At 32.8% G+C, this 25,611-nt stretch overlaps 1 protein-coding gene across 3 annotated transcripts in view; it reads left to right on the top strand.

Annotated features, from left to right (window-relative positions):
• The window catches only part of NAALADL2 (N-acetylated alpha-linked acidic dipeptidase like 2), a 1,254,620-nt gene that overhangs the window by 836,557 nt on the left and 392,452 nt on the right, over positions 1-25,611 (top strand). The gene's annotated exons all lie outside the window — the stretch shown is intronic.

Below are 25,611 nucleotides of genomic sequence, written 5' to 3'. Positions count from 1 at the left end.
CTTTTTTTCTCTTTCAAAATTATGTGGGCTCTTTAATGCCCTTTGAGTTTCAATAGAAATTTCAAAATAAACTCATCAATTTCTATAACATAGCACAGTAGAATTTTGATTGGGATTTTGTTGCATGTACAGAGCAATTTGGGGAGAATTGAAATACAGTATTAACAGTGTCGTGTTTGCCAGCTCATCATCCTGGGAAATCTCTTCGTTTATTTGAGTATTCTTTATTTTTTTAGCAGTATGATTTGAAGCTCTGCTATTATGTGTATACACATTTAAGGTTGTTAGATCTTCTTTATAAATTGACCTTTTTATCATTATAAAATGTCCTTTTTTATACCTACTAATATTTCTTGTCCTGAAGTTGACTTTGATGTCAGGATAGTCACTTCAGCTTTTTCTATCCTTTCACTTTTAACCAATTTGTCTTTATATTTCAAATGGGTTTTGTGTAGATAACATATAGTGGGTCCTGTTTCTTTATCTATTCTGACTTTTAATTTGTATGTTATTCTCATTGACATTTAACATTAATATTGATATGTTTGGCTTATATTTACCATATTACTATTTTCCATTTTTTTTATTTGTTCTTTGTTCTCCTTTTCCTCTTTTATTACATTTTGGTGTACATTTTACACCCTCTGTTCACATATTAGCTATATGTTCTTTTTCTGCCTTACCCTCAGTAGTTGCTCTGTGGTTTAAAATATGCATTTTTTAAATTATTTCAGTCTACATTTAAGTAAAATTATACCACTTTATATATAATGTGAGAACTTTAAAACAATATACTTTCATTTTCCCCTGCCATCTTTTGTGCCATTATCGAATGTATCATTCAGCAACTGCTATAGATCAGATGATATATTATTATCATTCTTATAAAGTCAAGTATCTTCTAATGAAACTGGAAGAGTAAAAGTATGTTTAATATACACATATCATTATCAGTGTTAACTCTTTTCATTCCTTTTCTTATCTCTTGAGTTTTAATCTGGTAACTTTTTCCTTCAGTCTAAAGAACTTCCTTTAACATTTCTTGTAGCATAAATCTACTGGTGACTAATTCTTCTCCCTCCTCCAAAAGTGTCTTTATTTTACCTAAATTTTAAAGGATGTTTTTACTATAGAATGTCTTCTTTTCTTAATTTTCTTTCAGCACTTTAATGATGTTGGTCTTTTGACTTGTGGCTCTTATCGTTTCTGATAAATTATTATAATCTTTGTTTTCCTATATGAGGAATATGTCTTCTTTACTCAGGGAACTTTCCTGAATTTTTATTTACTAATTGGTTTTAAGCAATGTGACTATGATATAGCTTAGTATTGTTATCTTTGTGTTTATCCATATTGGTGTCTTTTTTGCTTTTTAGATTTGTGAACTCTTATTTTTCATAAAAAAATATTTTTCAGGCATTTTCAGGGTATTTTCCAGGCATTTTTGTACTCAAATATTTTTCCCTTGCCCCACCACTAGAAAGCCTGGAACTCCAATTTATGTATGTTAGATAGCTTGATATCGTCCCAGGCATTACTGTGCCTTTGTTCTTTTATATCAGCTTTTCTTTTTTTTGTTTTTTTAATTTTACCATGCTTCAGTTTGGATTGTTTATATTATTAAGACTAAATTTACTGATCTTTTATGCAGTTTTTAATCTACTATTAAGCTCTCTCACTAATTTTTCTATTTGGGGTATTGAGTTTTTTGGTTTTAGGAGACTTATTTGATCTTTGTAATAGATTCTATTTCTCTGCTCACTCTGTTCATCTCTTCTTAAACCCTTGAAGTTGCTTATAATAGTTTTTTTAAAAGGCTTTGTCTACTAATTCATCATCTCTGTCATTTGAAGCTTTGTTTCTCCTGGTTATATGTTTCATTTTTCTACTTCATATTTCTATTTTTGGTTGGATGCTGAAACTTGTGAATGTTACATGGCTGCATATATGGATTTTGTTTTATTTTTTTAGAGTTATGTTGTGCTTTGTCCTGGCAGATAGTTCATTTAGTTGTTAACACCAGTACTCTTATCAGTTTGTGTTCCTTGATATAGTGATTTTTCTTTCTGGCCTTGCTGAGTCTTACCCTGTGCAAGGGCATCTGAACTCTAAAGGGCAGCTTTATGCAGATTTCTGGAACATTTTCTATGTGAAGCTCTTACTTCCCTTTACTCTGTCCTGCAAATATGAGCAGTCGCAGCCTCCCTGAGCTCTGATATCTGTCCTTCCAGCTCAGCACGACTGGAAAGTGTTTCTAGGCAGAAAGCTTGGACAATCATAAAGCTTACCATGCTGTTGCCTTTCTTCAGGGTTCAAAATATTTCACTGTCTGAAGACAATAGTTTTCCAGTTTTCTACTATATGAAGGCTAATTTTTTTTTTTTTTGAGACAGAGTGTCACTGTGTTGCCCAGGCTAGAGTGCCATGGCATCAGCCTAGCTAATAGCAACCTCAAACTCCTGGGCTCAAGCGATCATACTGCCTCAGCCTCCCGAGTAGCTGGGACTACAGGCTCGTGCCACTGTGCCCAGCTAATTTTTTCTATTTTTAGTTGTTTGGCTAATGTCTTTCTATTTATAGTAGAGACGGGGTCTCGCTCTTGTTCAGGCTGGTTTCGAACTCCTGAGCTCAAGCAATCTTCCCACCTCGGTCTCCCAGAGTGCTAGGATTACAGGCGTGAGCCACCGCTCCTGGCCTAGAAAGGCTAATTTTATAACTGTTACTTCATTGTGGCTAGCAGTGGATATTCTTTAGGCACTTAAATGCTGGAATTGACATTTAATCTCAGTAATTTTCACCTTATAGGTTGAAATCCATCTTTTCAACAAGTCCACATTATTTTACATTTGATTATGTTATGAGTTAACTCTCCAAGCTTTTTATTGGCTACATGTTTTTAAGAGTCCATCTTGTTTCTACCACTTGAGAACAGGCCCTTGGATGAATAGTGGCTCAGCTGAGTACAAAAGTCAATGTCACCACTCTGTGATTAAGAGTGTGAATTTTGTGAACATATTGCCTGGGCCCAAATTCTGAAACCACTGTTTAATAAACTAACCTTGGGCAAGTTACTTAACCTGTCTGTACTTCTCTTTTGTTATCTGTAAAATGGTCTTCTTTAATTATTTTCAGCTAGCTCATAGGCATGTCATGAGGAATAAGGAGTTAATATATATGCAAAGTGCTTAGAAAGGCATCTACTACATACAGATAAACTATTATTATTATTAATTCTGATCCAAAGTACCAACTATCTCCATATTTTGACCTCTATCTACCTTTCTATTTTTGACTTAGTTTGTTTTTATGCATAACTTCTATGGCTTTCAGTAACAATTGTCCACAATCTATGTCCTAAGTCTCTCAGTTTTATGAATCTTCCTCAAAGTTTTGTCTGACTGGATATGGCTTGTCATCCAGGCTATGTTCCAGACAGCTTTACATTTATCATCCAAATTATTGATTAACATATGTAATCAAATAGTACCAGCAATTAAACTTTCTAAAATGGTACATTGAGTTAGCAGAAGGGTTGATGGAAGGTTGTAAATGTTTACCTAGAAAGATATTTCAAAACACCTATGTCCATGTCCTTTTTTCCTTCCACCACAATCTTCCACCTTCCCTATATACCCCACAAGGTTGCCCTAGAATGTGTATTTTGAAATGAATGTCTGTATGTTTTTGCTATGAATTTTTCTCTCTCTCCACAATGTAAGAAATACAGCAGCAAAGACCTTTCTCCAGCTTGATGTTTTTCCCCACCAACATTCAATAATATATAAACTTTATCATTTAGGTCTCACTTTTCTATTTTGTCTGCAAAGATATCACATGCACAAGATAAAAATGTCAAAATTCTTGCTGAAAGCTCCATACATAATATCTGCAGCATTGTTTCATGCTATCAACTGAATATCCTTATGAAAATGAAAGGAAAAAAACACAGATTTCTTCATAGTGAGCCTATGCTATGCTGTTATTTAGAAATCAATCCCTTTTGTCTAGATATGCAAAAATCATGTATTTATTAATATATTGTAATAACAATTTCATCTCTTTAATAGAGCTTTACATGTTTTAGGAAACTGCTAAAGGTATATTGCCCATGGTTATGTAGACCCCATTTAACTACATTTCTTTGCCTATGACATTTTCCATTTTATGGAGTACAGGAACTCTGGGTCATAAAACTGAATACAATTAAATCTGAATATTACTAAATTATGAAATCATAAGCACTGTTTTTAAAAATTTCTAGAATCTTTTTTCTATGTAAATATTTCTTATTTATGACAAAAAATCAATGCAGAAGAATAAGTAAAAGTTACCCTTTTCTGTATAAGGCATTAGGTATGAGACTGTGTACCTAATCTCATTTTTAATGTTATGTAAAATGCTAAAAAAAGAAGGTCTTATAATGAACAATGTGAAAATATATTTTATCGCATATTATAAATACTTCACCATCATCTTATACTTTAGATAATATTAATAAAATATAATCTCATACCTTTTTAACAAACTTTCTATAATTATAGGGATGGGATAAATTGTTTCTTTTGGATTTGTAAAGTAATTTTAGTTATGAGGTTCTTTTCCTAGGTAGTGATTTAAAATATTAATGTTTATACTTATTTTCTATATAAAACAATTATTATAGTTCTATTTGACAATTCAGATTTTAATTGGAGAGGGAAAAGGCATAAAAATGCAATATATATTGCTCCCATATAAAGAAACTCAGTTACAAATAAATTTAGCGTTTTTTTCTAAAAATATTTTCTACATTTAAAAGTTTCTCACAGGTGTATCTTTATATTTGTTTCGTTTCTCAAAAGTTCTATATTTATTAGAGATGATTCATAATAATCTTCTGAATAGTAGAATTTTGCTACTTTTTAATATTTAATACTGTTTAAGTGTTCTTAATAAAATATGTATTTTAATTTCTTAGTTCACTTGTTTACTAAATGTCTATCAGGATGATATTATAGAGCTACAGTGAGTATAGATAGTGTTTCAGTTCCTTTCAATAAGAGCTCACAAAAAATATAAATGATCTGGCTTAAACAGCTAAAAATTGATTCTTTATTTTTTTGTCTTAGAAGGTAACTGATTTATAATGTTTGCTGTGAATAAGATTCAAAGAAGAGCTGAGTGAAAGTTTTTGTGTGACATGTGTTTTGTTTTGAGCAACAAGTGACTGCAGGTTGGGACAGTGAGAGCAGCAGCAGGTACAGGCTGCAGCAGTCCTGATGGCTGGAATTTTGATGCCACCTGTTAGTGTGATGAGATTGCTCTCTTTGAAGGATGGTCCTGGGTGCCCTAGTTTTCCTATTAACCCACTTACTACCATACTGATCACTTGCCCTTCTCTTGGACTAACTGCTGTGTCTTGTCCTATCTTTGATTCAGAATCTTAAACACTTTCAGTGGAAGCTCTTAATTTAGGATATCCGTACCACAGGAGGGGAACACCTTAGAGAATTGAAGTACTCTTATAATTTTCCACCTTCCAGGATAAAAGCATGCTGTTTAGATAAGCACTGAAAATGGTTCAAGGAAAGAGTCCTAACTAAAAATAGATAAATAAATGAAGTCAAACATGAAGAAACCTTTTCAAATGGTTCATGAAACAGTATGACATGATTTCATACTTGCTTAAAAATTGAAGAGTTTGAACGGTAAACACATGCCTGGTGGTCTAAGGCAAAAATCATCATGCTTGTGAAATAAATATTTGTAAACTCAAATCTTTCTGTTTGGTACTTTTTAATATGATTTTTTAAGAAAATAATGGAAATTCTTAAACCCTGTGTATGTCACATTTAGAATGTATAGCCATTTAATATAGAATTTTGCCATCTGTTTTTTATGGAATTTAGAAAAGACCACTAACCAATGACATAAATTTCCCATGTTTATAAGAAATTGTTACTCTTTGAGCTAAACATTTTGCAATATTAAGATTGATAGATTTAAAAAATTCTATTTTAAAGCTAGAAATCTGAATTGAATTTTTTCTTAGCCTTCAGTATATAATTTAATATAGTTTCTCGCAGCAGATTTAAATTCCTTTTCTTATTTTGGAAACTATTTCCACTGTCTGAAATAGAGATTTGAAAAATATGGCCCACTGCTTGTTTTTGAAAACAAGTTTTATTCATACATAACCATGCCCATTCACTTATTTATTGTCTATGGATACTTTCAGGATACAATGTCTGAGTAGTTGTGACAGAGACTGCATGTCCCACAAAAATATTTACTATCTGGCCCTTTAAATAAAAAGTTTGCTGACTTCTGTGTAAGCCATAAAACCACATTTTTTAAAGCTCAAATGTATTATAGTCTAAAAAGAATGGGTATTATAAAAGATTTATGTTCAATATTTTTTACTTACAAATTTTAGAAATGAGTAAGAAATTGAGTTTTGTGGAAAAAAATTGTGGTAGGTTAAAAAACATTCTATAGCTGAATGGAAAATGAGATATTCTTTTTCCTTTTATTTGAGAATCAGTAATATGTCAAGATAATAAGGATCTGATAATTCATTCAATAAATTAGCCATTTTAATTTTGCTTAATCTAATATTTCCTAAACTTCTTTGACCTCTCTTTATCACACCATAAAACAATTTTTAATATTTTTATAGGATATTACTATTCCCCAGAAAAGAGTATTAAAGTAGCTGTCCTAAAATATGTACATTGAAAATGTGAAGAGGTCAAAGTATCTCACTGAATCGAAAGAATAGACTATATTTAAAGGTGCCACACCGTTTAATTAATCCAATTTCCAATCTTAACAGAAGATTACAAAAAAATTATTAATTCAAGTATGCAAATCTCATTTTACTTATAAGAGATGATTAATTATGATCACCTTAAAGTTTGCTGAAATGCATTTATTGGATTGGGTATGTATGTTGCTTTCACTTTCTAGAGATGAGAAACATCATTATGCCATCATAAATGCTGAAACAATTGTTTTTCACATTGCATTATATTGGTTAGTGCTATAATTAATTTTCATAGGATATTTATGAGTTCCTAATTACCTCCAGATTACTTTAAAACTAAGCACTGAATACAACTTCTACATGTTTTGTTATTTTAGAGGTTATATAAGTTTAATTGTGGAGCTAATCCAAGTAGATTTTTATTTTCCCTCCAGAATATCACTTTCATGTAAGTGGCTTGAATGCTTCTTATCACTATTTATGAATTGGATTAACTGAATTTAGAAAGATGCTTTTAGTACTGTTTTATGGAATAAATTTAGTGAAAGACCTGAGATGCATGTATTGGCTGAAAATATTATTGAATTTGATAAGCCTCAATGAGTGTAAAACAAAGGAGGTACTTCATCTTAATATTTTATTTTAAATGCAGCCATTCTTTTATAAATTGTGAATTGACTCTAAATTATTTTTTTGCATTCATTCATTGATTAAACATATATTTATTGAGAACTTACTATGTATCCTAAAAGACTGTCCTAAATTCCACAAGACAGAGATCTTGTTTTCTGTACTGCTGTGTCCCTATTGCCTGGCATGTAGTAGCTACTCAAAACTATTATGTTGAATCAAAGAATGATTCGAAACACTGGAGAATCAGCAGCAAAACTGCAAACAGTCCCAGTTTGCAGTCGCTTACAGGTTAACAAACATTTGCAGCACTGTGTAGAAAATATACAATGGAGGTTAAGTATAAAGGCTGTAAGATTGCTTGGGAAGAATCTAACCCACATTTTAGGAAAAGGGCCAGGGATAGCTTCCTTGCGAAGTGCAAACTCTGGCTTATGCCTGAAGGATAAGTAGATTTCCTGTTGAAAGGAAGAATTAAACCATTTTCAAGTCAGAGGAAATAGCATGTACAAAATCCCAGAAGATAAGAGTGGTAAACATTTGAGTTGTTTCCAATTGGGGGTATTAAAAATAAAGCTGCTATGAGCATGCATGTACAAGTCTTAGTGTAGATATATGTTTTCATTTTTCTGGAGGAATACTTATAATGGAATTGCTGGGTTTAGTAGAAGTATGTTAAACTTTATAAGAAACTGAAGTTTTTCAATGTGGTTGTACAATTTTACATTCTCACTAGACCATTATACATTACATGTGCTTCCCCAAACTAGATATGGTCAGTTTTTTTTACATTTTGCCTTTCTAATGACTACGTAGCACTATCTCAGTGTGGTGATAGATTGTGTCTCCCTAATGATCAGTATACTGTCAAGAAATTATTAACCATTCAAATAATTTTTTAAAAGATGTCTGTTCAAGTCCATAGCCCATATTTTAAAAATTGGATAGTCTTATTGCCTCTTGTTTTCTAGCATGCCTTTTTATTTTCATAAAGGTGACTTTCAAAGACCAAAAGCTTTAAATTTTCCTTGTCCAACTTATCCATTTTTTCCTTTAGGGATTATACTTTTTAAATCTTAATCTAAGAAATTTTTATCTAAAGTTGCAAAGATTTTTTCATATATTTTCTTTGAGAAGTTTGATAATTTTAGGTTTTACACTTAGATCTATGATCTATTTCACATTAGTTTGTTGATGCCATTTAATCTTAATAAATAGTTGTGATCTTGATTTGAGCATCCCTTTCCTTTATTTTTCATTTGTGATGACTATAAGAAGTTAAGTAATATAACCAAGGTCACATCTAGTGTAGCATAAAGTCAGAATTAAAAACAGATATAGCTTACTTCAAAACATTTTCTACTATCTAATATAAACTCTCATTTAGAAAAGAGAAATGGAGTACTCTTTTAACAGGAAGTTATAGACTAGAATTTAAATAGGTAAAACAAACAATGACAAATTATCTTTTCAATTTTTGCTTACTCTACATCAAATATGAATATAAAAATGGCTCCAGAGTTGAACAATTTTGAATTCTTTTTATGATAGTTGTAAATTTTTAAGTAGGGACTTTTTTCAGGGTACCAACTCTCAAGTTTTTATACTTCTGATACATTTATGTTTACTTCTAGTAAAGAAAATCATTATCTTAGGCCGGGCGCGGTGGCTCACGCCTGTAATCCTAGCTCTCTGGGAGGCCGAGGCGGGCGGATTGCTCGAGGTCAGGAGTTCGAAACCAGCCTGAGCAAGAGTGAGACCCCGTCTCTATTATAAATAGAAAGAAATTAATTGGCCAACTAATATATATATACAAAAAATTAGCCGGGCATGGTGGCGAATGCCTGTAGTCCCAGCTACTTGGGAGGCTGAGGCAGGAGGATTGCTTGAGCCAGGAGTTTGAGGTTGCTGTGAGCTAGACTGATGCCACGGCACTCACTCTAGCCTGGGCAATAAAGTGAGACTCTGTCTCAAAAAAAAAAAAAAAAAAAAAAAAAAAAAGAAAATCATTATCTTGAAATCTGGGTCTAGCAAACAGAAATAAAATTTTTAAATTGCTAATTTAAAAATATCTTCATGGAAACACATTATTGCATTATTTTAATTCTCATTTTTAAGTCATTCATTAATTTATTTATTTGATAACTATCAAATACCTACTTATCTCTGCATAAGGCTAATGAGTATACAGAGATACATAACATATATTTATCTAGAATTAAATTATTGACAAGAAATTATATTCTATACAATGTTTGGTATTTAAAAGATATACTATTATGTCTCTTCTTTTTATTCTTTTTCTTCTCTGTCTCTCTCTTTTTTTTTTTTTTTTGCTAGGTCCAGGTAGATAATAATTCTTAACCTACATCCTAGAAAAAGTTTATAACTGCAACAAACAGTATATATGGAAGTCCATTCAAATTTGAAAATTATAATGTACTTTGTACATTCAATAGGTTAATTGTGTGTTTTGTATTGGTGAAATAAAAAGCTTTACTCCTAGAAAGTTAAGAAGCATGTCTAACATATTACTTCTGTGGGCTGGGTCATACTTTCCCCTTGATCTTAATATCTTTTCTCTTTCTCTGCTAGTCTTAGCTTTCAAGATTTATTTTCATGTAAATCTTTTTGGAAATCATTTCAGTGATTACTCCCTCTTTTGTATTCCTGAGATACTGATTAATAGTTATTTCATATTCATATTTTACCATATATAAAGAAAAGTCAGAGCATATTTACAGGTGCTGATACCAATGTCATCCTGGTGCCTTAGCAGATCCCTTCCAGTGTCATCTCTCTAATCCTGAAGGCTTAAACTATCATTAAAAAAGATTAACTATTCCATGGTAATCACCTTTATTGATACATAAGTCACATATCACAAAATTCACCACTTTAAAATGTGCAATTAAGTGTGTTTTAGTATATTCACAAAGTTGTACAACCAGCATCACCATCTAATTTTAAAACATTTTCATCACCCCAAAAGGAAATCCCATACTGTTAGCAGTCACCCTTCATTTCTCTTTCCCCCTAGTCTCTGGCAACCACTAATATACTTTCTGATTCTATAGACTTTGCTATTCTGGGCATTTCATATAAATTACAAAATACAATATGTTGTCTTTTGTGATTGTCTTCTTTTATCTAACATAGTATTTTCAAGGTTCATTCATATGATGGCATATATTGGTACTTCATTCATTTTTATGGCCAAATAATTTTCCATCATATCGATGGAAAATTTGGTTTATCTATTCATTAGTTGATGGACATTTTGTGTTTTTCCACTGTTGGGCTATTATGAATAATACTGATATGAATATTTGTGTACAAGTCTTTGTGTGAATATATGTTTTCAATTTTCTTGGGTGTATAACTAGTAGTGGAATTTCTGGATCATATGTTAACTATTCTCTGTTTAAACTTTTTGAAGAACTTTCATATTATTTTCCAAAGAAGGCTGCACAATTATACATTGCCACCAGCAATATGCAAGGGTTCCAATTTCTCCACATCCTTTCCATCACTTGTTATTATCTGTATTTTCTATTATATATACATTCTTTATTATTATTACTAGAGGAATGTACATTTGACAATGGCCTTTCAATATTTTTAGTTGTCCAAATGTTTACATACCTGAATTAAGAAATCACTATTATAAGTAAATCATCTTAGAATTAAAAATTATAGCATTATTAATTTATTCAAAAGATCACATTTAAATTAATACTTCGTATGTTTTGGATCACGTTTTTCTTTTCTTTTTTAAATTTTATTTTATATTTAATTGGTAAGTAACAATTATATATAACTATGGGGCATAATGTGATGTTTTGACATATGTATATATTATAGATTAATTAAATCTAGCTAATTAACATATCTATCTCCTCACATATTTATTTTTTTGTGGTGAGAACATTTAAAATCTACTTTTTGAGTCATTTTGAAATGTGTAATACATTATTATTAACTATAGTAAGCATGCTATGAAGTAAATCACTAAAACTTATTCTTCCTTCCTAAATAAAACTTTGGACCCTCTGACCAACATATTCCCTAGAAATATGTAATTAAATCTGTTTTCTATTTCCACTTGTTAATGTTTCTTATCACTTTGATTTGTGGGCCCAGCCAGTGGACCTAGGAGAGTAGAAGGAAAAATGTTTTTCCTACCCTCAGCCAATTAAACTAGATAAGTTCTTTCACACAAAGTATTATGAAGATGGTTTATAGCATTTGTTGAGAATTACCAAATCCTCACTCTGTAATGAAGAGAGAGAGATACAGTTAATTACATAGTTATATGTAACAAACTATAGATGTGCTGTGAGTTCTACTAATATTCTCCAGTTGTTTCTCAGTAATCAACTAGTAATAACATTTACCACTGTGACTAAGGTAATAATTCTAGTTCTGTCAGATTTGTACTGTGTAGTTTTTATCATCCTTGTTCCATATAATCCTGTTTTCACTTGAATGCCTGCTTCTTGCCTCAAGGCCCTTGTAACTAATCAGATATCCTTATTCTTTGACTATTTATTTTGGTAATAGCTTAGTAATATTGAGTCTCTCTTTTCTCTCCTTCCTTGTTCCTATGTGTCTATTATCCTCTGCCTGAGAGCTTATCACTAGTGAAGGAATTATCTCTGTGGGATCGCCAAATGCATTCTTCTTTTTACCATAAGAGTATATATTCCTATTCTTTGCATTTTCTTATATATTATAATGGTAATTTCTCATTTTGAATTTGAGCTGCAAAAAGATTTCTGTTGGTTTCCTAGAATCCCCTAGATATTGATAACACAGATTCTGTATTCATTTGAGGAATTTTCTTAGATAGTTATATTGGAAAATATGAAAAGTGCCCACAATTTGGGAAGATGCTTGATTTCATTATATCATCAGTATTGTCTTAAATTATCATAGCTTTGTTTCCTTGATTTATTTAACTTAATCATTATAAATCAGGTTTAGTTTCTTTTGTGACTTGGATATCAAAAGAAAGGATATCAGGTTTTAGTCTGAAAATGTTGGTTTTAGGGCACTCGTGACTGAAGAATGACCAGATGTACCAAAGTTAGGCAAGCACGAAACGAAGTTTATTGAGGAGAGAAAGGTAGGATTATAAAGCAAGGTATAGGTTTAGAGAGCATGATACATACACCACAGATGATGACCAGACCCACTGTTGTAGCAAAGGGAGAGCAAAAGGAAGAGTACAAAAGGGGCTTGGTTATAGTCTATGTCTTGTTTTATAGTGGCTGGATTGGGACTTCCCTTGTGGTTCAAGGGTCACCATGGAACCTCTTTGATTGGACAGTTGGGAGTTGCATTACTACACATGCAGGTTGTTCTAGATCAATTTCCAGACTCTATGGTACCTATGCTGCTTGGTTGTATTATTTTGCAGCTGGTGTGATTGGCTGATTCGTAGGTGTTCTCTCCTCCCCCAAGTATGGAGAGGATTAGGGTGAGGCAGGACCAACATGGGGGTCCTGCCTTTGCACCAAAGCAACAGCACCCACTTTTGTCCCTAGGAGACCCAGACTCCCATGCTATCTACCTAACAAGAGTAGTGATATATTCTTTAGGCTTATATTGTATACAAAATAAGTTTTTATATGCATGCATAGTACTTCAAATACAATATACTCATACCCTGATTACTAAATCATAATTTTTCATAAATTTGTTTGTACAAAATACTTCATTGTTATTAACAAATTCATTTTCCAGAAATTAAGAATAAGTAATAATGGAAGTGGGGAATACAATGTTTCTTTTACCATGTAGAAGGCAAGAAAACAATGAGCAGCTACTCTTAAGGCCTCATTTAGGTCATGTTGAGCATACCATAGCTAAGGACAGAGTCCTGTGTCAAGATGGGACCTCCCACCAATTCACATATATGCGCAATCAGGACACTTTGAGTGTAGGCATTGTATGACCATTTATAATCTGACTAATCTTGACATTCAAGCTCCAAACTTCTATTTCATCATTTAACTCATGTATAAATAGATGACATATAACAAAGAAAAAAGATACAACCTGTCATTATCATGAATGTCTCCCAAATTACCTCAATCTTGCTAGCAAATTGCATTTTTGTCTAATCTACCTTAAAATTTAAAGAAAAACTTCTATAATGGATTACATTCTGAAATTCTCTATTTCTGTCTCACCTTACTCTTAGTTTTTTTTTTTTCTTTTTTAAGAATATATAATTATGTACCTATTTACATATGGTAAGGAACTGAAAGATGGCTTCCCTCCACACTTCTAGGTTCTTAGGCTACGCTATGAATTAAGTTGACATAAGAGAGTTTGATCAATGGGTACAAATATATACTTAGAAAAAACAAGACCTGGTGTTCAATAGATCAGTAGAGTGACTGTAGTTAACATTAATAATCAATTATACATTTCAAAATAGCTAGAAGAAAATAATTTGAATGCTCGTAGCTTAAAGAAAAGATGAATATTTAAGGTAATGGGTATCCCAATTACCCTGATTTGGCTATATGAATGTATCAACTGATCACATGTACCTGGAAAATATATACATCTAATATGTAGCAATTAAAAATTAATTAAACTTTTAAAAAAATTAAAAATCAGTAACAGGAAAAAAGTATACAAATGTATTATGTGCAGGAGGGCGGCACATGAAAGAAAAGTGAATACTGGAAAACCCAGTGACATCTAGAAGGTTACATAAGCTCTTCTTTGGGAAGAGGGTAGGGGGGCTGTAGGCAATGTAGGGGAGAGTAAAAGATTTTTAGAAAGGATGAATGGCCCTCAGAAGAATAGGTGATAACCTGTGGTAAAGTCTGTCTGAACTTGGTAAGACCTCCTATCTCCTCTCCTGAGATAAAGTTACTCTTTCCTGGGTGATGAGACTCCCTGGGGGGAAGATTCATGACAAATAAGTTAAAGGAATAGGACCTTGGGGATTCTGGAGGGTGGTGGCTATACAAGTTATGAGGGGAGTAATTATATGGTGAATAATGGTTGTCCTGTTAGGCAAATAGAGTCTCCCAGGTAATAAAAGTGATTGCAGAGCAGCCCTCTTCCTGATACAGATACTTTACTAATGTAGATTTCTTTTATAGATTAAATTTCTTTTACAAAATGACAGCTTTTCAGAGCTACTCCTGTGTCTACAGTTTCTCGGAATAACCAGCTCAAAATATGCCACAGAAGTGTATTTCGCGATGGCATCTTCTGGTCTACTATAATTATATTTTGGAATGGTGTGTCCTGACCCCCAAAACTATTTTAGTCACCTCTGATTTTAACCAATAATATTTAAAATAATCTATATCTATAATGCAAATATATAAGTCATTATAATGCACACTTATTTATCATATAATTTCTTTAAATATGTAGTTCTTTATGGTTATTTACCTATTAATAAATAAGAAAAAAAAAAGGCATACAAACAGTTCCTCCATAAACCAGGTAGGCACAGTATTCTGAGTAAATAAAATGAAGTCACTAAGACAGCTTTGGTAAATATTCACAAAGCAAAACAATTCCAAACCTATATCACCCCCATTAAAAATATCTTAATGAGAAATAAACATGTACCTTCAATATGCCATAGGACACTATTGACCCTCTGCTAGGTGTGAAAATTAGTGTTATTTCACTTTGAAAAAAATTTTATTATGGAAATTTTCAAATATATAAACAAATGAAAAGAGACTAGATAGTAAAACCTCAGGTACCTATCATCCAGCTTCAAAAATTCACCAATTTATGGACATTTATTTTTCATCTATGCCCTACCTACCTGGATTACTTTAAAGTGAATTCCAAATATTACAGTTGGCCCTTGAACAATACGGGTTTGAGCTACATGGGTCCACTTATATGTGGCTTCTTTTGAATAAGTTTATTGGAAAACTTTTTAGAGATTTGTGAAAATTTGAAAAACATCTCACATGTACCATGTAGCCTAGAAATATCAAAAAAATTAAGAAAATTAAGAAAAACTTGGTATGTCATAAATGCATAAAATATGTGTAGATATTAGTCTATTTTATCATTTGCTATCATAACATATATACAAATCTATTATAAAAAGTTAAATTTATCAAAACTTATACAAACAATTGCAGACCATATATGACACCATTTCCAGTCAAGAGAAATGTAAACAAACATAAAGATACAGTATGAAATCATAACTGCATAAAATTAACTATGGTACCCACTCTACAACTATAATTATTTTGTAGCCATCTCCTGTTGCTACTGCAGTGAGCACAAGTGTTGCTAATATCCACTTAAAATGCCATGTGATCCTAATCATCTCTGCATGAGCAGTTCATCTCTCTAGTAAATTGTGTATTGCAGTAAAAAGTGATATCTCTCTGCTCACGCATATATGTTTCATTATGTTTAGTGAAATACTGTAAATCTTGAATAACACTATGGGATATACAAAGTACCACTAGTGATTCTGAAAGCACTCCCAAGAAAGGATTGCTAATGAAAACAAAACTATCTCAATATAAAGATTGTAAATAACCACTACCCGTTTTAATGTACGCACCTGACAAGCACACCAAGAACGAACCTCAGGCTGATTTTCTCCTTCTATTCCCAATAGTGAATTTCTTTTTAAACACAGACTACCAGTGATTTTCTCACATCTTTCTATATTACTCATATCAATTTTAGCCAGTTTCAGCAATATTATTGATGCTATTTGAAATTTTTCAATGGATTGGCCATATTTTAGGATAACTCTGGATCGTTTATGGTAGAGACTTTACCTTGAATTGTCAGACCTAAATCACAATATCAGATATTTGTTATTGATAAAATTTCAAAGAAACACTCTTCAACTTATCAATACTTTTAATACTATATTCTAAATATTGTATTCTAAGCACAAATTGTCCTTTTGTGGAAAAATATTATTTTTGCCCTGATGGGTATTCTATTTCATTTCTGCTTAATGGTACTTTTTATCATCCTATTCATTAGGATAATCATTCTGGAATCATAAAGACACTCAGTGAAATGCTTCGGGGCACAGATTACCAATATTTCTAATTAAAGATACTGTTGACCATAAGCTAATTAAAGTAAGCAACATTTTAAGTACAGCACAGAAACCATAAAATTATAAATTACTGGGATTAAAGATAGTGTATGTTGGAATTTTACCAGGGTACGTAAAGTGTTTTTACATTGAAGTCAAAATAATATTGGGTTGGATTTGCTTACATGGAATTATTATTATTATTTTAAATTATCTATTTACTGGCAAAGACCACACTTGGTGGAGTCTATATTTAGATCCAAGAAGGAATAAACACTGTACCCTACCTTCATCAACATTCTTTTAATTTATTTTTTATTTTTTTTGTTCTGGCTTTATAAGTTAAGTGGTGAATTGAAATATTATCTCATTAACTTAAGCGAAGTTCAAACTTTCACCTAAATAATTCAAATGCGTTTTTATTTCTGCTGGAATTAATCTACTTTGTTTTGTCATGGAGAGGTCATTGCTAATGCCCAGAGGGAGGGAAACATTAGTAAATGAATGAATTACCCTCTCTTTGCATTTGTGTAAACAAGATACTATAAATAAATCTTTCCTATTTTATCTTGAGAACACAATTCTAGAATATATTAAACCTTGGGCCAGAAACTGAAAGGACTAGGCCAGGTAAAACCAACCCTTTGGAAAAGCACAGGATAGGGGCAGGGCCATCTTGTCTCAGGTGAAAGAGCAGGCTGTGCTTGTCAGGGTCATACTCTGTGACATCAGGGTGGTTCCAGAGGAAAGAACATTATTTCTTACAAAACACTAGGATGAATATGTTTGTCTGAAGCTAAAGTCAAAGGCTTTAACTGAATTCCAAAGCAGAATGAAATCTTTAAGATCTCATGGTAAACTCAGAACTATATCCAAAGCAGAACAGAAGCGGTTACCAATAATTCTTAAATAATTCTCAAGTTATCAGGAAATAAGGAATAAGACTTATTGGGTTTAGAGTTATATATGCCAATATATAAAATACGGGCAAAATTTAGAACTTTTAAGTCAAGATATAAAATTATATAAGAAATGCTGAATAAAAAAGTATACTGTCTTCCCACTCCCAAGAGCCTTGAAAAAAATGGACTTAACTTCACTGATTATTTTACTATTTTATATATGACTCATTATATATCAAGATTTCTTCAAAATTAATTCTGACTATTCTACAGGAAATCAGTTCGTTGAGGAAGAGGTGCCAGTAACTATTCGATATAACAAACAAGCCAAATGTTTGAAATAGATTTAGGAAACTATATTCTAATGAAACTACTACATATGTAATTTGCAGAGATAGAACCTCAAGGAGGTGGACAGATGATTGAGGCTTATATGCCATGTTTAAGGTAAAGAAGGGGAAAAGCCTTTTGAGCTTCTGGGTTGGGGAAGCAAATTACAGGAAAGCAAGAGTAGAATATACATGGTAAATCAGGATTGTCTTTTTATGCAGATATGATCTATCAGGTGATAAGACTTGAGTAGCTTTCTTCTTGGTAAGAAGATACCTTTACAAATGGAAATTTCTTTTACAAAAGGGGAAATTTACATTCTAATTTGGGAACTTAGAGGGAGCTAAAGAGTTTTTTCTAGATCAACTGTTTCTCAATTATTTTTAATCAAAATAATCTGTATGCTAAAGAAAGATATATTTGGAGTGGCATATTTTGGTACTCTTCAATCCTCACCTGGACTAAGTGGCACCTTTATTAGCAACATTTTACTGCTCAGAGTAAGCAAAACCAGATAGATGTTACCCTTGCCAAAATTATGTCCCAATGAAGCCTATTTCTGTCTGAGTTGTTTTCTGTTATATTAACCTTTTTAGAGCATCTGGTACATGAAAGTTATGGTCTCCAATAGAGTCATAAAGATTATTAGAGTATGTTCAGCAATTCTCCTCACTGATATAGGTAAACCCAAAAGAATATAGTGGTCTGTTCTCAGATTCCTTTATCCATGTGTCAGGAATCCCTAGTTTGGTATAGCCTTTATGACTCTCTTTTTATCACTACCTCATGTGAGGGTTATTTAGCTATATCTTTTTTTTCTATTCTGGAGGGCTCCTATTACCAAAAGTTCAGTACTTGTCCCCAAGGCTGAATCAATGAGAATGAAGAATGAGGACAAGTGGTTTGAGGAAAAGGAAAGAGAAGTTTATTAATTTGCCAGCAAATGTGGGGGCAGTGGACTTACATCTCAAAGCTCGCCATCCTGCCTTTAAGCAGAAACATAGGGCTTTTTAAAAGGTGAATTTTCAGGCGGCTCACGTCTGTAATCCTAGCTCTCTGGGAGGCCGAGGCGGGCGGATCCTTTGAGTTCAGGAGTTCGAAACCAACCTGAGCAAGAGCGAGACCCCGTCTCTACTATAAATAGAAACAAATTAATTGGCCAACTAATATATATACAAAAAAATTAGCCAGGCGTGGTGGTGCATGCCTGTAGTCCCAGCTACTCGGGAGGCTGAGGCAGAAGGATCGCTTGAGCCCAGGAGTTTCAGGTTGCTGTGAGCTAGGCTGACGCCACGGCACTCACTCTAGCCTGGGCAACAAAGTGAGACTCTGTCTCAAAAAAAAAAAAAAAAAAAGGTGAATTTTCAGCAGCTGGGCTTAGGTCTGTGTGACCAATGTCATAAGCCATAGTTCTGGGCTATTGCTGTTTAACTATAACTGGTGGTTTTGGTTGATCCTATCTGCAGTATGGTGGTCTTATAACCCTTGTCTGGACAATTCTATTCAGCCATCTCTGGTAGTTTAAAATATTAGACAACAAATAGCAAAAAACATTTTCCTGGCTCTTTGATTACCAGCCTGAGGGAAGGAATGCAGGTTTTATTCACCAAAAAAGGTTGGCAGGAGGGTAGAGGGAAAACTTATAAAACATTTACTTGTACTTTTTTCAACCTTTACCTCTGTTACACCTGTAATGTACTTGCCTCCCTTTGATTGTGGGCTGAGCTGGTGACTCAATTCTAACAATTAGAATATGGTAGAAGTTATGGGATGTCACTTCCAAGATTAGATTACAAAGAGACTTACCTTTCTTCTTGTGGGCTCCCCCTTGGTCTCTTGCTTGCTCATGCTAAGAGAAGGCAGCTGCCATGTTGTGAGGTGCCCTCTAGAAAATCTCATGTAGCAAGGAACTAAAAGAGGCCTCAAGCCAACACACAGTAGGAAACTGAGGCCCTAAGTCCAATGGTTTGTGAGAAATTGAACATTACCAGCACAAATGAGAAAGCTTAAAAGTAGATACTCCCAGAGTCAAGCCTTCAGATGAGATTTCAGTCACAGCTGACACCTGGATTGTAGCCTATGAGAGACTTAGTGGTGGCGGCACCCAGCCAAGTCATTGAATTCCTAACCCACAGAAACTGTCAGGTAGCAGTCTGAAATGTCAGTTCTTGGTGTGCTCATGACCAAAGAATGACCAGACACACCAGAGTAAGGCAAGCTTGAAAATAACGTTTATTGAGGAGAGAAAGATAGGATTATAGAGCAAGAGTAAGATATAGATTTACAGAGCGAGATGCATACTCCATAGATGATGACCAGACCCATTGTCACAGCAAAAAGAGAGAGGAAAAGGGCTTGGTTATGGTCTGGGTCTTGTTTTATAGTGTCCAAATTGGGACCTCCTTTGTGGCTTAGAAGTCACTATGGAACCACTTTGATTGGACAGTTGGGAGTTATGTGACCTGAGTCTTACTACACATGCAGATCTCCCATGAGCTTCTCTGAAAGCCCAATTGAGAGGGTAGGGTGAACTACAACTACACCCACTTTCAACCCTAGGAGACCCAGAATCCCACACTATCTACCTAACAAAACTATAAAATAATAAATGTTTATTATTTAAGGTATTAAGTTTTGAACTGGGGGTGGAGACTTGGTATATGCAATATGGATAACTGATGTACATACTAAGGCAGAATCTTTTTCTGAATCACCTCTTTATTTCCCAATAAATTTGATACACATGACAACCATGTAATCCCATGCTTACTATGGATTACCTGGATAATACTAGATATTCAATAAATATTTGTCAGATTAATTCTGCGAATAATAAAAATCAAAATCTATTGAGTGCCAACAATGTGCCAAGCATTATTCTAAGAGTTTTATATATATTTATACTTTTAATCATCCCAACATGTTCAATCATTATTTCCAATTTACAAATGAAGACAGTGAGGTCCGTAGAGATTAAGAAACTTGCCCAGAATCACAGTTTCTAAGTGATAGACTCTGTCATTGAACCCAAATATTCTGGCTCCAGAATCCATTCTTTCAGCCATCATGCTTTTCTGGTTTTGTATGAATTGATGAATATTTGCTAAATGATAGAGTGAAACAATTGATCAGATATGTAACACTTAAACTTACATATTTAACACTTAAACTGTGTCCTCTATTTTTCCTGGATATATAGCAAACATTAAATCTGTGGTCTCTAAATTATTTTTATGAACATACCATTTCTTTAAAAATATTTGATCACACATAAAGAATCAGTCAAGTAATTTTAAAGCAAAGAAAATCAGTCTAAATTCAGAAGATAATTCTTACATTCTAGTGACATAAGAATTCTGGAAATATGAACTTCTAGACCTTCCTCCCTTTCTTGCCTTCTTTCCCCAAAGAACACCTATACCTTTTCAAATAAAATATCTACTCTTTGATGTAATTCCTGAAGGCATGAAAATAAATTTTATTTCCCACATGATTTTCTCAATTCTACTTGTCTAATATTGGTTTTTTTTCTCTTTTCTATTTGTAATGCAGCATAAACCAATGGGGTGTCCTATTGTTTCTTTCCTAAAACTGTGCACCTGCACCATCGATCATGCCAAGAAGAGCTAGCACAACTTTGGAATGAAAACTGATAACATGCTATGAAAATAGAGATGAGACAGCTTGGAAGATTGATTCTAAATTATAGAGCTGCTTACTGATCTTCAGCCACCCAAATTCTTACAGCTTGACAGCTGGTTAGTGAGCACAGGACAAACCACAGGCTTGCCTTTGTGACCTAAATGAGGGCAATTTGCACAGTGGTATAGTTACCTCAGAAAAGACTACAAATCAAAATCTTTTGAACTGAAAGACAGGAGTTTCCAAGTTTCTCCATCTTTAAAATGGGAATAAAGACATTTAAAATCTTAGAGTTGGTTCAAGAATAAAGTCAAATTAGCATGTTTGGAAGCTTTATTAGCACTTCATATACAAATACAAATTACCTTAATATGATTTTCCTTAAAATGTTATTTTTAATTCTACTATTATACAAATTTGCCTTTTAAAATAATTTTTAAAGATATTTTCAATTTACAAGAGGATTGCAGGAATCATACAGAAATGCATACCCTTTGCTTAGATTTATCAATTATTAACATTCGGTGATTGTAATTTATTTAATCATCTTGTGCTCACTCTCTGTACTTCCTCAGATACACTTTCTCTCTGAATTATTTGAAAGTAAATTATCTCAATAATCTGACAATAAATTGGAGATACCAAATTTTTATCCTAAATAATTCAGTGTATATTTTCTAAGAACAAGGGAATTTTTTTATTTAACCATAGTTAAATTATCAAAATCAGGAAATTTAAATATTAATATAATGCTCTTGTCCAACCCACTCTCCATACTCAAATTTTGACAATTGTCCTAAAAATATTATTTTATAGTTATCTCTCTAACCCTACCATTCCCCTTTTTGGAGAAGAGTGTCAACCTTTTAAAAATGTTTTTAGTCTTTCATGATCTTGACATTTTTTAAGCATATAAGCTAATTCTTCTGTAGAATTCCCCTCAATTTGTCTCATTTATACTGTGCCTTAATTTATATATCTGCATGGCAATGTATTAGGATAGAATTTCTAAAGCTATTTATAAAGATGTCCAAGAAGCAGACAGCCAATATGTTCTTTGCTATTCCTGAGGAAAAGGAAAAATAGTATATATTCCTTTGCATTTCTAACAAATCAATTTCACTTTGATTCTTTTTGAAAGCTATTAGTATTTTTTTACAAAACAACAAACAAAACCACTGAAGGTGGGAGGATGAAGAGAGGTAGGTTAATGGGTACAAACATAATTAGATAGAAGGAATAAGTTCTAACATTGGATAGCAGAATAGGGTGACTATAGTTAATTGTATATCTCAAAATAGAAGAAAGGACTTGAAATGTTCCCAATACATGGAAATGATAAGTACTCAAGGTGATGAATATGCTAAATACTCTGAGCTGATCATTACACATTCTATACATATAACAAAACATCACATGTATCCCATAAATATGTGCAAATACTATGTAGCAGTAAAAACCTACAGATAAATTTTAAAAAATGAGTCTGATATCAACTCAAGAGTCATTGTTTTTTACACAAAATATTAAGGAACAGAAACCAGATTTAGACACAAGTCTCTAAACTGGCAGTTGTATTATCTAATGTTTTCTATAGCCTTGAGACCCTGATTGTACTATAGTAGTCTCCCCTTGTCCACAGGGGATATATCCAAGACCCCCCAGGGAATGCCTGAAACCACAGGTAGTACCAAACCCAACTGCAGACAGAACATGTTTCTGTTCATGCATTCCACCCACAAATGTAAAGCCTTTTCCATCTTAGCTAAGCACATAATGTGCACTGTAGCTGTAACTTTCCCAGTTTGAGGTGCAGTAGCAAAACTAGCACAAATTTCTTTTTCTTTCTTTACAATTTCATGGATAGAATATTCATTCTTATTATAGATATTAACAACCTCAGCACAGGATGTTTTTTTCTTTTGTCATTATGTTGAAAACTTTTCACCTTTTCACTTAGAGAAAGCATGTTATGGTTGTCGGCATCACTACTCTTACACTTTGGAGCTATTTTGTTAATTAAAATAAGGTTTACTTGAACACAAGCACTGGGATATCTTGACAGTCAATCTGATAACTGAGATGGCAACTAAGTGACTAATGGGCAGATACATAGTATATACAGTATAGATATGCGGGAAAGAGATGATTCACATTCTGGGCAGACCAGGGTGGGACTGCTCAATATTGCATTATGCTATTTAGAAGGTCGTGGTTTAAAACGTATGAGTTGTTTATTTTTGAAATTTTTCATATTTTTGGATAGCAGTTTATCATGGGTAAGTAAAACTGTGGAAAGAGAAACTATGGATAAAGGGGACTACTGTTATTCATCTTTTTCATCAAGCCCTGAAGATTTATTTATTTCCACAGAATTCCATACTGTAGACAAAGGCAGCCAGATTTCTCTGTAGCTATCTTTTAACAAATTGAAATAGACTAATGGAAAGAGAAGATGAGGCATTAAGTATATGTCCCTTTAGAAATTACGAGATCCCAACAATAGTCCTGAGTCTCTAGGAAACTGATCCATCACTGCAAGTTAAAATTTCAAGATGGCCACATGGCTGGGATGTTAATTCAGTGATGATCAAGGAACAACTTTAGTTGCTACTTCCACTTAATCTTATTAAGTATAAATTGCTGATTTCATTTTTGCTTATATAAGATAATAACCACAGCTAAATCCATCTCTGACAAAGACAAGCCACTGTTTCAAATATCATAAATCACTACAATAGTAACAGCTGACAGTATCATGCTAAACTTCTCTGTATTATTCTATATTTTATGAGCAGTGCAATGGCAGTATGAACCAATTCTTGACCATTGACTCTTAAGAAGTATATCAACTGATTCTATTCTAGTTCCTTTTCTAGTTCCTTTGTTACTTTGCATACTACCAAGCACTGGAACAAAGCAAGCGTGGTTTTAATTTTCACCTGCCCAAACAGCTAAAATCAATCTTGCTGTATTCAATAAACAACTCACTGTGCATAGATGGGTAAATTTTATTAGCTGATGAATAGCAATAGAATCTTGTCATTAAATCATAAAATAAAACCCATATATGTGACAAATATTTTTCATTCCATAACCATCTTCCTAGGTAATCATATATAATATAAAAGATTAATTTTCTTACCACCTTGTGCATCCAGGATAAAACACAATGATGTTGTAAGTCATGATCTTCATACAAAGGAGTTTATTTTCAGTAAAGTGTTAGAAAATACTAACAAGACTAGGAGGCTATCTTTCGGTGTAGATTTGATCTATTAGTTAATCAAGAGCATGCTCTCTCTGGTCATTTATTCAGTCAACAAACTTTTATTCAATACCTATACTATACAAGATGTGATCCAAGGCACTGGAAAGATAAAGATGGACAAAGACATATTATTGCCTTCAGGGGATTCACAATTAGGGAAGAAACTATGTCAACAGACTATCAGAGCACAGTGTGATAAATGCAAATTATTGTGGAAGTGCTCTCTGAGAAGTAGAAGGCAGCCCTTATTTGGGAAGAGGTAATATGTAGTTTCATCCTCTTTATAATCTCCTCTTCTTCCCTAGTCAAGCAAAGTTAAGGATCCTTTCTCTGTACTCCTATGTGAATATGTGTGTGTTTCTACCTGTTGTTCACCACACTATATCAAGGCTTGAACCATTGCTAGCTGGGTGACTTTGACCAGGAAAGACCACTAAGTCACATTTCTCCTTTTTAAAATGAGAATGATTTATCCATTCATTATTGACTGAAAAATCTTCTCCATGATACATATTTTAAGTACAATAATATATTTTTAATATTACTTTACTCATAGGCTTAATGTGGGGATTAAATGAGATAAATCATATAAAACATTTAGCCCATTATGTAGCACATAGTAAACTCTCAATAAATGTTGGCAATATGATTATTATGAGATTGCATAATTTTGGTAAAAACTATATTTTTAAGTTTTTTTTTTAGCTTTTGGCAAGTATATTCTAAAAATGTTTTTAAAATCTTTGTAAGATTTTCTATTCTCTATCCTGTAAACCTTAACGTCTTTGAGGATTCTTAATAAAGCTCAGGTAGATGGAGAGGCCTAGTCATAGTTCAATAATACAAATATTTAACAACTGAATCTATAACCTATAACCACCCTTTGTTTCCAACAGGGCCAGCCTATTACCTGATACATAATAGGAGATAAATACATATTTGTCATATTGATTTGTCTTGACTTTATGAATTTCAGCCTGCTATGACCTTAGACTGAGATCAGCATCTTCAACTTAAG

This window comes from Microcebus murinus, chromosome 1, assembly GCF_040939455.1.
Source record: "Microcebus murinus isolate Inina chromosome 1, M.murinus_Inina_mat1.0, whole genome shotgun sequence".
Taxonomy (NCBI): Eukaryota; Metazoa; Chordata; class Mammalia; order Primates; family Cheirogaleidae; genus Microcebus; species Microcebus murinus.
The sequence above is the reverse complement of the archived record's forward strand: the minus strand, read 5'-3'. Positions and strand labels throughout refer to the sequence as shown.